The 11,551-nt window shown below is 39.7% G+C and overlaps 1 long non-coding RNA gene across 1 annotated transcript in view; it reads right to left on the bottom strand.

Moving 5' to 3' along the window:
• Positions 1-10,558, bottom strand: part of LOC141129895 (uncharacterized) — a 103,703-nt gene extending 93,145 nt beyond the window's left edge. The window contains exon 1 of the long non-coding RNA XR_012241898.1: positions 10,399-10,558. This is a non-coding gene — a long non-coding RNA (uncharacterized lncRNA). The remainder of the gene's footprint in view (positions 1-10,398) is intronic.
• Between the last annotated feature and the right edge of the window lie 993 nt (positions 10,559-11,551).

Genomic DNA, 11,551 nt, shown 5'->3' on the forward strand with positions numbered 1-11,551 from the left:
ACATCTTGTTCGTTTCATTTCAAATCCATTGTGGTGGTTTATAGAGCCAAAAAGATTAGAATTGTGTTGATGTACCAATATTTATGGACCTGACTGTATAAACTGGAATTTTTATACTGCTAATGGTGGCTTTCAGTGACTTAATAACGGGACTGCAATAGTGCAGCAGGCAATCTGACACTAACTGATGCTGGGGGGAACTGACTAACTGCCGCTGACATCACCAGTGACATTAATACAGTGATCAGTGATAATACTATGCAATGCCATTGGCTGGGAAGGGGTTAACATTTAGGGAAAAAAAGGGGTTGAATATGTGCCTAACTATGTATAATGTGTGTAAAGTATGCTGCTTTTACTAAATGATCTTTAAGTTTCTCATCCCTGCTTTACAGGGACGAGAAATGAGAAACAAAGAGATTGTTCCCTGTGTACAGAGCTCTGGGCTGTGAATGTACACAGCCGATGAGCAGGTCCCGGACATGAATCATTGGCTGGGACTTGCAGACAGACTCCAGGTGTGTACAATCACAGCGGGTGCCCGCGCGCGGGGGGGTGCACATACGTGCGCCCTAAACTCGGAAGTAGTGAGCGATTTACGTCACTTTGCCTACAGGGGCCGATCGGTCACAGTACATTGTGGGCAGGCAGTCACTAAGTTGTTAATATATTATGCTTTGCTTAGACTGAGTAACTTGTAGGCAAAAGTTTTAGGAGAATTAATTCAGTGCAGCTACAATAAGGTCTCAATCTTATTAAATATCCCTGGATGGGACTTTCGGTTAACCAATCATGTTTATTGGTAAACAGTATGCAAATGGTGAATATAAACATAGGCATATGAATTAATTAAAAACAATTAAAAAGAGCTCTCTATTCAATAGGTGTGTTAACAAAATCTTGGATGGGATTTCCTATCATACACCCTTACCTAATATAGAAAAAACATTTTTGCTAGTGCACTGTTTGTGTGCTTAAAGTGGACCTTTACCCTAAACTAACTTTAATAAGGAGGAAAGATAAGCATATGCTACTCCTCCTCCCCTCCCTCTCTCACATTTGGATATTTATTTTAGTAATTGTTATTTATGGAACAGATTTTTGGTGCTTCGAAGCAGCACTTCCTCATTCCTTGCCCAGGTGAGAATGTTCACATCCCCCCCACCTCCCTCCCAGATTCTGTACATGTGCAGATTTACTGACAGAGTCATGCGGCACATCTGCACATGCACAGCTTTTTGGTGCATGCGCAAAAGACTACTGTTATGAAGTTTCCGAAACATTGCTGTGTTTGCGTATGCATGATAAATATTTTGCTCATACGCAGATGTGCTAAACGGTTCTGTCAGGACCCAATGGCAAGGAAGAGCCCTTCAGCACATCTGCACATACATCATAGTAAAATAAATGGTGGTGCGGGTGCGAGGGTGGAGCCACACAAAAGAGGGCTAAAGTCTCCTTTTATTAATCTTAAACAAAGAAGGATCAGAGGTCTTTTGATCAGGAAGGAAACTACTGTAAAATTCCCTTTTTTGCTGAATGACTGGTGCATACAAGTGTGATTTTTTTCTGAAATTATATCTAAAACCAACACTCTTTTTTGATAAATTAGAGACTGGTAAAAACTGCCAAAAACATTTTTTCTGCCCTATGCATTCTATTGGGGAGATTTCCTTTCACTTTGTGATATGTTGACAAATCAGGAAGCGAGAAAGAATCTTTCTATGGGGAAAATGTCCCTTTTAACAGTTGGCACCAAGTGTCCAAATCGGATGGTACCTCCTCTTTTTCTGTTCCGGTGACACCCCAAAATGTTGGATTTTTCCTTATTTTCAGTCCTGGTGATATGGGTCACCAGGAGGAATTTTCAAATTAAATCTCCACAGCTGGGACATGGACCAAAAAACAGAAAGGGGTTCTAACCCTTCAGCACTCTTTTTAAAGCAAACAAGTTTGGCTTAGATACTATTCAAATGAAGTAAAAGCCCACTTTAAACCATAATGATATATACTAGGTCACAGGAATGTCCTGCCTCAATGAGAGAACAAAAGGATTCTGGGACTATGCTATAGGATTATCCGATTCATAGCAATGCAACATTACGGTTTTCAAAAAAGGAGCCATTCACCTGTAAGTCATACTGTTGCACTGAAATAATAGGATTTTTAAAACAGCTTACCTGTAAAATCCTTTTCTTTGAAGCACATCACAGGACACAGAGCCATAATAGTTACTAGGTGGGTTATAGGCCACCTTCAAGTGATGGACACTGCCACACCCTAAGACAAAAAGTGCACTCTCTATATAACCCCTCCCACTACTGGGAGTACCTCAGTTTTGTAGCAAAGCAATACACGTGTATACCAAAGAAGGGAGGGACCTCTGTGTCCCGTGATGTACTTCAAAGAAAAGGATTTTACAGGTAAGCTGTTTTAAAAATCCTATTTTCTTATCGTACATCACGGGACACAGAACCATGGTAGTTACTATGTGGGATGTTCCATAGCAATGCCTAATGAAGGGAGGGAGACACAACAAAAGTAGGGCAATAAGAGACTAGAGGACTTATACTGCAGCCTCATGACCTTTTACATCTATTTGATAGAATCTGGTAAAAGTATGGACTAAAGACCAAGTTGCGGCCTTGCAGATCTGAGCCATGAAGGCTTGGTGATGCACTGCCCAGAAAGTACTAACAACCCTGGTGGAGTGCGCTTTAATATGAAAAGGTGAAATTTTCCTTTTTAAACCATAAGCTTGAACAATCACTTGACGAATCCACTTAGAAATAGTAGATTTCGACGCTGCCTGTCCTCTTTTAGGACCATCTGACAACACAAACAAAACATCTGTTTTTCTAATCTAAGCGGTCACCTTCAAATAGACCTTGACTGCTCTCAACACATCAAGAGAATGTAGTGACCTTTATTCCACAGAACGAGGTTCTGGAAAAAATGAAGGCAGTACCATATACTTGTTTAAATGAAAACCTGACACTACCTTCGGTAGGAAATTAGGGTGAGACCTTAATACAACCTTATCCTTATGAATATGGGTGGCACAGTGGTGTAGTGGGTAGCACTCTTGCCTAGCAGTAAGAAGGGTCGCTGGTTCGAATCCCAACCACGACACTACCTGCCTGGAGTTTGTATGTTCTCCCTGTGCCTGCGTGGGTTTCCTCCGGGTACTCCGGTTTCCTCCCACACTCCAAAGACATGCTGGTAGGTTAATTGGCTCCTGTCTAAATTGTCCCTAGTATGTATGAATGTGAGTTAGGGACCTTAGATTGTAAGCTCCTTGAGGGTAGGGACTGATGTGAATGTACAATGTATATGTAAAGTGCTGCGTAAATTGACGGCGCTATATAAGTACCTGAAATAAATAAATAAATAAATAAATAAATCCTTATGAATAATCAAATATCGCTCTTTACAAGAGAGAGCAGCCAACTCTGGTACTCTTCTCGCAAAAGATATGGAAACCAAGAAAATTAATTTCCTCATCAAAAGGACCAAGGGAATATCTCGTATTGGCTCAAAAAGCTGTTTCTGTAATGCCGACAGGACTAATTTTAAGTCCCAAGGGTTCAGGGATGACCTAACTGAAGGATTAATCCGTGTTACCCCCTGAATAAAGCTACAAACCAGAGAGTGTGAAGCAAGTGGTCGTTGAAAGAACACCGCTAAGGCTGACACCTGGCCTTTGATAGTACTCAAGGCCAGCTTCATTTCCAATCCCATCTGCAGAAATTCAAAGATCCTACCTATGACATATTTTCTGGGGTGCCAACCCCTGGATTTACAAAAGGAGACATATGCCTTCCAGACTCTATAGTATATGACTCTGGAGGCCGACTTCCTAGCATTAACCAAAGTAGAAACTACTGAAGCTGACAGCCCATGGTCTTTCAGAATGTGGGTCTCAATAGCCAGACCATTAAATTTAGCATTTGTAAGGTAGGATGGAATACCGGACCTTGCGAGAGAAGGTCTGGTCATAGTGGTAGGGTCCATGGGCCCCCTACCGCCATCTTTACGATCTCTGCAAACCAGGATCTCCTGGGCCACCCTGGGGCCACAAGAATCACCTCCTTTCCTTCCTGCTTGATCCTGCGAAGAAGGCGCGGAAGCAGTAGAATAGGAGGGAACACATAAATCAGTGAAAACTGATCCCACGGAAAAACCAAGGCATTTGTTCGGATCCCTTGTCCTTGACAGAAAGTTGTCGATCTTGTTGTTGAACCTGGACGCAAACAGATCCACGCCTGGAATTCCCCATCTTTGACATATTGACAGAAAGATGTTGGGGTGAAGAGACCACTCTCCTGGGAACAACTGTTGGCGACTCAAGATAGGATATGATTCACCTCTCTCTGGGCCACAAGACTTCTCATGCCCCCTTGGTGATTGATGTAGGCCACTGTTGTGGCATTGTCAGGTTGAATCCTGACAGGACAATTCCGTAATCTGAGCATCCAGGCCTTCAGGGCCAGGCGTGCTGCCCGAATCTCTAGAATATTGATGGGCAAGGTCATTTCTGATTTGGACCATTTTCTTTGGACAGACGCTTCTTCCAGGACTGCTCCCCAGCCCAGAAAGCTGGCATCTGTTGTTACCACCTTCCAGGTAACTGGTAGAAAGGATTTTCCTTTTTGAAGATTCTTGGATATCAACCACCAATCGAGGCTCTGACGCACTTTGGGGGATAATCGCATTGGGAAGTCCAGAGCTTGGACCTTCTTGTTCCAAGTTGACAAGATACTGTTTTGCAGCAATCTTGAATGAAACTGCTCATAAGGAACGGCCTCCAATGAAGCCACCATCTTTCACAACAATTTCATGCAAAGTCGAATAGAAGGATACTTCTTTGCTTTGACCAACTGAATCAGTTGCCTTATGGAACTGATCCTTTCCTGGGGCAAATACATCCTCTTCTGAGCTGTATCTATGATCAGACCCAATTACTGCAATATCCTTGATGGTTTTAAGGAGGATTTCTCTAGAATCCAATCTAGGTATTCCAGGTAGCTGACTGTGGTGACCAAACTTTGGTTTAAGCGGGCTACCAACTGATCTATCAAGAGCAGATCATCTAAGTAGACTAGTATTATTATACCTTGAGCCCTTAACCTGGCTAAAGGAGGAGCCAGAACCTTTGTAAACACTCGAGGTGCAGTAGTTAGACTGAAAGGTAGAGCTACAAACTGAAAATGAAGATTTTCTATCTCGAAGCGTAGAAATTTCTGGTGAGCGGGAAAAATAAGCACATGGAGACATCCTTGATGTCGATTGATGCTAGCAGCTCTCCACCTTGGAGACCACTGATCGGACTGACTCCATGCGAAAAGAGCGGATATTCAAAAACCGGTTTAGATCTTTGAGATCTAAAATGGGTCTGACATCCCTGTTTGGTTTTGGTACCATGAAAAGGTTTGAATTAAACCCTATACCTCGCTCTTCCAAGGGGACCACCGATATCACTCTTTTAGACAAGAGATGATCCAAAGCTAGAAAGAGAGACTTTTTTTTACTGGATCTCTGGGAACGTTTGATCTAAGAAAACAAGGAGATGAGAATTCTCTGAACTCTAGTTTGTAAAATAGAGATATTGAGGAAGCCACCCATCTGTCCTGACATTGTTCCTGCCAGACCCTTGAAAACTGCAGAAGTCTTCCCCCACTCGAGCGAGCGGGAGCGCCCCTTCATAAGGAGGTTTTAGTATTTTGTTTTGTGGGTTTCCTCCCCCAGGGCCTCTTTTGACCTTGGGACTGACCCTGAGGTTTACCTCTTCAACCTGACGGGTGAGGCTGTCGTGACTGCCTGGAGGCTGATGCTCCTGGCACTGGAGAAGAAGCTTGTCTAAAAGAAAAACACTTAAACTTCTTCTTAACTGGTAAAAGGGAACTTTTTCCATTAGAAATTCTTTGGATGTACTTATCCAGATCGTCTCCAAATAACCGTTCACCGTGAAATGGGAAACTGGCCAAGAGCTTTTTGCATGGCACTTCGGCTGACCAATTTTTCAACCATAAGATTCTACGCACATGTACCAGCCCTAGCATAAGCCGTGAGGCCTGGAGAATAGAATCTTTAATAGCGTCTACTGTAAAACACAATGCCTCTGATATCCCAGCCAAATCTTGGGCCTGCTGATCAGGAATAAATTTGAGTACCTCTATAAACTGGTCCTTTAAGGACTGAGATACCCCGATCGCTGCCAGTGCAGGTTGAACCACTAAACCTGCAAGTGAAATATCGTTTTTAAAAAGGAATTCCAACTTCTTATCTGGATGAGAAGTTGGATCCTTTAGCATTTGAGCATTGTCTACTGGACAAGTCAGGTTTTTGTTCATAGAGGATATAGCAGCGTCAATTGCTGGAGTTCCCCATTTCTTATTAAACTCTTCCTCCATAGGATAAAGAGTTGAAAACTTTTTTGGAGGAAAACGGTTTATCTGGGTGCTCCCACTCAGAATACATAAACTTTTTTAGCCATGAATGGATAGGAAAAGCATGAACAGTTTGGGGAGGCTTTAGTGAACCCAAACCAGGAGTGGGCTCATCGATTGACTGCGCTACTGGCATAAAAAATGTGGAGCGGACCAATTCAGTAAGAGACTGTACCAACAATCTTTCTTGTGAACCTGATCCTTCCGTATTAGGCTCTTCGGAAGAGGAATCATCAGCCTCTTCCTGGTCCCCTGAGAGAAATTTGTCATCTCTCCCTGATCCCTGATCACCCCCTGTTCCTCAGTATGAGGGTCCTGGGTAATGGACTGTAATGGACACAAAAGCTTTGCTAAGCCCTGCCCCCCTCAATCGCATAAGGCCCCCTCTATTTAAAAAAAAAAGTTTTCCCGTGCAAGTGCGGGCCTTTGATCCTATGGGATCTTATAGAGAGGGGATAAATGGCGAGGAGAGCCTGGAAGCCGTCGAGTAGTGCGGTGTGCTGTTTTTTTTTTTTTTTAAGTGCTTCTTCCTCGTGAAGAGGGGTAGCAATTAGCACAGGTGGGGGGCATGTGGTGGGGAGGAAACTCCCCAGACTTACCGGAGGTCTGCTGCTGGCTGAAGGAAATGGAAGCTGCTGCTCCGGACACATTGTGAGCTCTCTGAGGAACCGTGAGAAAGTATGTGCTCCATACAGCCCCCAGTGGTGACACATTAGCCTGACAACATTTACTAACTTAAAGGAGACATTCATAAGAAAATTAAAAAATTTCTTTAGAAAACTCAACTTACCTTTCCCACCGCAGGGTTTTCTGTGGTAAAATCAACAGACCCTGGGGATCTGGGGATCCTCAAGGAAACCCACAATCCTGGACCTGTAATAGCACCACTGCCAGTAAAACTTTATGGCCTTACTACCAAAAGTACTGGATCCCGGGTTCCAGCTCTCCAAAAAGAGAAGCGTTACAGGCAAAACCTAATTTCTTCGGACACGAGGCCCGGGTACCATTCAATTTGGCTAAAAAGACACTTTGAATGGATCCAGCTGCATGGCTAGCCCCAGCAAGGATTGCTCCAGTGGAGCTCAGCACAGCACATCTTTACTCGTGACCAACGCCTTAGACACTGGCGAAAAAACGGAGGTACTCCCAGTAGTGGGAGGGGTTATACAGGGAGTGCACTTTTTGTCTTAGGGCGTGCCAGTGTCCATCACCTGAAAATGGCCTATAACCGACATAGTAACTACTATGGCTCTGTGTCCCGTGATGTACGATAAGAAAAATAGGATCATTGTAGTCATAGTTATCTCGTAACATAGCAGTCTCTCACAAAATAGCATTCATAACAATAGCTTGTGGATAGGTTTAGGTTTTGTAGGAGTTCTGTAGGACCAGTTGATATAACGGTGTGTAAAACTGGGTTACAGGCTGACTTGCAAGGTGTAGATGCAAGTTGGGTGTGAGGTCTACAAAACAGAACTGCACTGATTTAAATATATATTACTAGCTATTACGGTTACTAGCAATTGTTCAAAAACATTTGACTAGTTGCAAAGGCCAACTCTACCAATTCACTTTTCCTCCATTTTTTCCAAAAAATGTGAGGTCCTAATAAAAAGAATGTAAAATGGTTTCAAAGCAGTATTATGATTTGTCACATAGATTTTTTTTTCAATAAGTTATATTGATACTTTCAAAGAACAGTTGTACAAGGTATATGACTGGACAAGTGAATAAGCACCAGCTGTAGTATTCAGATAAGTCTTGCCAGTACCCCAAGTGTTCTGATCACAATAATGGTGGTAAAGCATATAACATTCTCATATAATATGATCAAAATCACATGTGTAAATGTTCAGCGCATCAAAAAAATTTCGGTAGACACGTGATAACAGATGAATAAAATGTTTTGCATGTAGTCATTAAAAGTAACTTTTTTTGATAAGTTGTCAATGATCTCATCTAAGATATTATTAATAAATTTGATGTCAGTTAGAAAAGAGAGCAAAACCAGGATTTTTAAAAATGCTTGTATATGCTCAAAGCACCAGAAATTAAACGTAGAAATTTGGACATTTATGAGTCCTATATCCTTCAATTTGTATGCACTTGTGTTCTTTTGATTTCTGATTGACAGCACATTTTCTTAACAGGTATTTTCCTATTTGGATAAATGGTCACTCAGATTTTCTTAAACTTAAATCTTTATGCAATCTATCTATTTATAAAGAAAACCCGAGATTTGGTACTTAACATAGATGGCAGTATTGCCTCATTTCCTTTTGAAATGTAGTAAAACAAATATTTTGTTAACAATTATTGCACACTAATGCGTAGACAATCCACACTAGATAAAACAACTTTAACACAGATATATGCATAGGTGTAACTTTGCTAAAGGATTTTCTTTTCTACACTGGCACAACTTGCCTTTGCTTCAAACATCCAATCATGCTCTGTGGAATTTCTGAAGTTTTTTAATCCCCCGGGCTTGATGGGGTGTTTGAAGTGAACATAAGTTCACTGGACCAATGTAAACATTTCTTTAGAAAGTCAACCCCATTGTGATACATTGCTACTGGTTAACTTGGTTGTCTTTTACATATCTGCATTTGATCATGCAGGCATGCAAACATTTCTTAACATTGTTACACAGGGTTAAAAAATCAGATTCACTAGTTCAAACCATAACAGCTACCATGCATTGCTTTAAGCAAGTTTTATGGGAACAGTACAAATTGTCATACAGTTCAGAAGGGATAAAAGAATATTTAAACTGCTTGAACCACAAAAGCAGTTGTATACCATATGTAAAACAGTTTGCCAGTGCACTGAAACACTATGCAAATATGCTTAAGTAGAGAATAAGCTTTTCTGTCTACTTTATGCATGGTCTATGTATAGAGTGGTGTATTATATTTCAAGTTAGTGACTAAAACAAAACACACAGTTCTGTTTAGGGATATGTCACAAAATACGTACTCCTTTTCATCACCTGGGCAGTCTACAGTTAAAAAAGTGCAATAAACATAAATGCAAACACTACACAATTCATGTGTTGTACTGTCTTAGTAGGAGATAAATTAGGATTATCAGCAATTGAATTTAAGTTATTGTATTTGTAAGAAACAGAGAATATTAGCAATAAATCAGAATAATGATACTTCTGTCTAAAACAATTAATCTGTATAAACAATATTAATTAAATAATTATTTAATGGAACAAAGCAAATTGTTTTATTGCTGTTTAACTGCAACTTTTGCGTTTGTAATCCACTGCCAGCATTGATACTTGCAAAAGTACTAGACTGAAATCATTAGCAGACATATAACTAGGTCAACTTTCTGTAGTGTAAATATTAACATGACCTATTTATATTAATTTCAACAATTTACAATGTAAAATAATTTCTATGTGTAGTATCTAGAACAGTACTGCTTCATCTCATTAATTGCGCTTTCTGTATTAATAACAAGGCGAAATGCATATTTCATACCATCAATTACATATGTTATTAATACTACACTTTTTACAGACATTTTTCTACTATTGGAATGTTTTGAAAACATTTTAAAATAGCCTGTTGACAACAGAAACATTTGCAGCTATAACACATTTAGATACCTATATAAGTATTGGGTATGTGTATACTATAATAAAAAAAAATACATATGCAAATAAAAATGTTTAATAAGTGTGGATAATTTGTAAAAAGCCACAGTAAAAGTACTATCCCAAAGGCATTATTGTGATATATGCCAAATTAAATAATTGTAGTATAGTCAATCACATCTCTGCCCTGCAGGTAGACCTTCAGCAATGAATGAGAGAAGGCACAGAAAAAGGCTAACAAAAAACACAGGATCTAGGTTTGATGCCGAGCTTTGAAAGCATGAACACTAGGGTTGTGAATCCTCAAGTCACATGTCAGCCATGCAAAACAGGACATACCTTTCTGCTTGCTGCTTCTGTTGGCTGAAACAAAGCAGTCCCATTCTCAGCAGGAGGCCAAGTCAAAATGAAATTTTATTTAGTCTGCACTTTCTCCCAGATCAGGTTTCGAAATGACTGCTCTTGGAGATAGCCTCGTTGTGGCTGATGCATGCTTTGCATATGAAATGCCAGTGACAAAAAAATACTATACATGAACACTCTGCTCAGAAAAAGACAGTGTATATGTGACCATGGAATTTAGACAAACCTTCAATAGTACACAAGACAGATATCCTACCTTATAAACTATACAACAAGATTGAGTGTTCAAAAGAAATCTTTTATTAGTAACATTTTCTTTTAAGTTTTAAATCGTAATATTACTAAGTGTAAAAAGGGGAGTTATGAAAAACACTTCAAAGATAAACACTGAACATAAAAGTAATTTTTTGAACCTGGACATGTTATTTACTGACAAAAAAAAAAGAATTTCAAGCACAAATGTAAATACAATACGCTAAAAATATATGCTCACTTCTAATCTTTATAGTCCCTTATATAAACCTCCTAAGTTGATCTATGTATGTTTTCTGTTTAAACCATATTTTTCTTGACAAAACTATGTTCTTTGAAACACCAATGAGTTTGTTTAATTTTAAAATTAATAAAAGTTCTTGATCTGATTGGCTTTTTAAAATGAACAAAGATTTGCTCCTCAAGTAAGTAAATAAATAAAGAAACTCAATGATTACCTCTTTACATATTTTATCTTACAGTTACAGTAAAAAAAATGCAGGTGTGCATTGTGCATCACATTCCAAGCTACTGTCTTTAAGCAGTTGTTTGGGAAAGTAAAGACATCTTCACTAAGACAAAGAAAGCCACTTCTATTCATAAATGTTAAAATGAGACAGCTGACTACTTAAAAAAGACATTAATAAAATCCATTTCCAAAATGCTGATTCATGCCATTGAAATGATCAGTGATGCAGGAGTGCACTTTCATTTATTTCAGAGTAAAGGCAGAGATTTTTACTTATTGAGCAACTTTGAATTATGCAGAGGACATATTAAATAAATAGAAATCATCATTACATTCTTTTTTTTTCTGGAATGCAAGAAATGTGATTATCAAAGAGCATTTTCAGAGTGAAGAGTGAACAGAGTTGGA

The sequence above is a fragment of the Aquarana catesbeiana genome, linkage group LG02 (genome assembly GCF_042186555.1).
Source record: "Aquarana catesbeiana isolate 2022-GZ linkage group LG02, ASM4218655v1, whole genome shotgun sequence".
Classification (NCBI taxonomy): domain Eukaryota; kingdom Metazoa; phylum Chordata; class Amphibia; order Anura; family Ranidae; genus Aquarana; species Aquarana catesbeiana.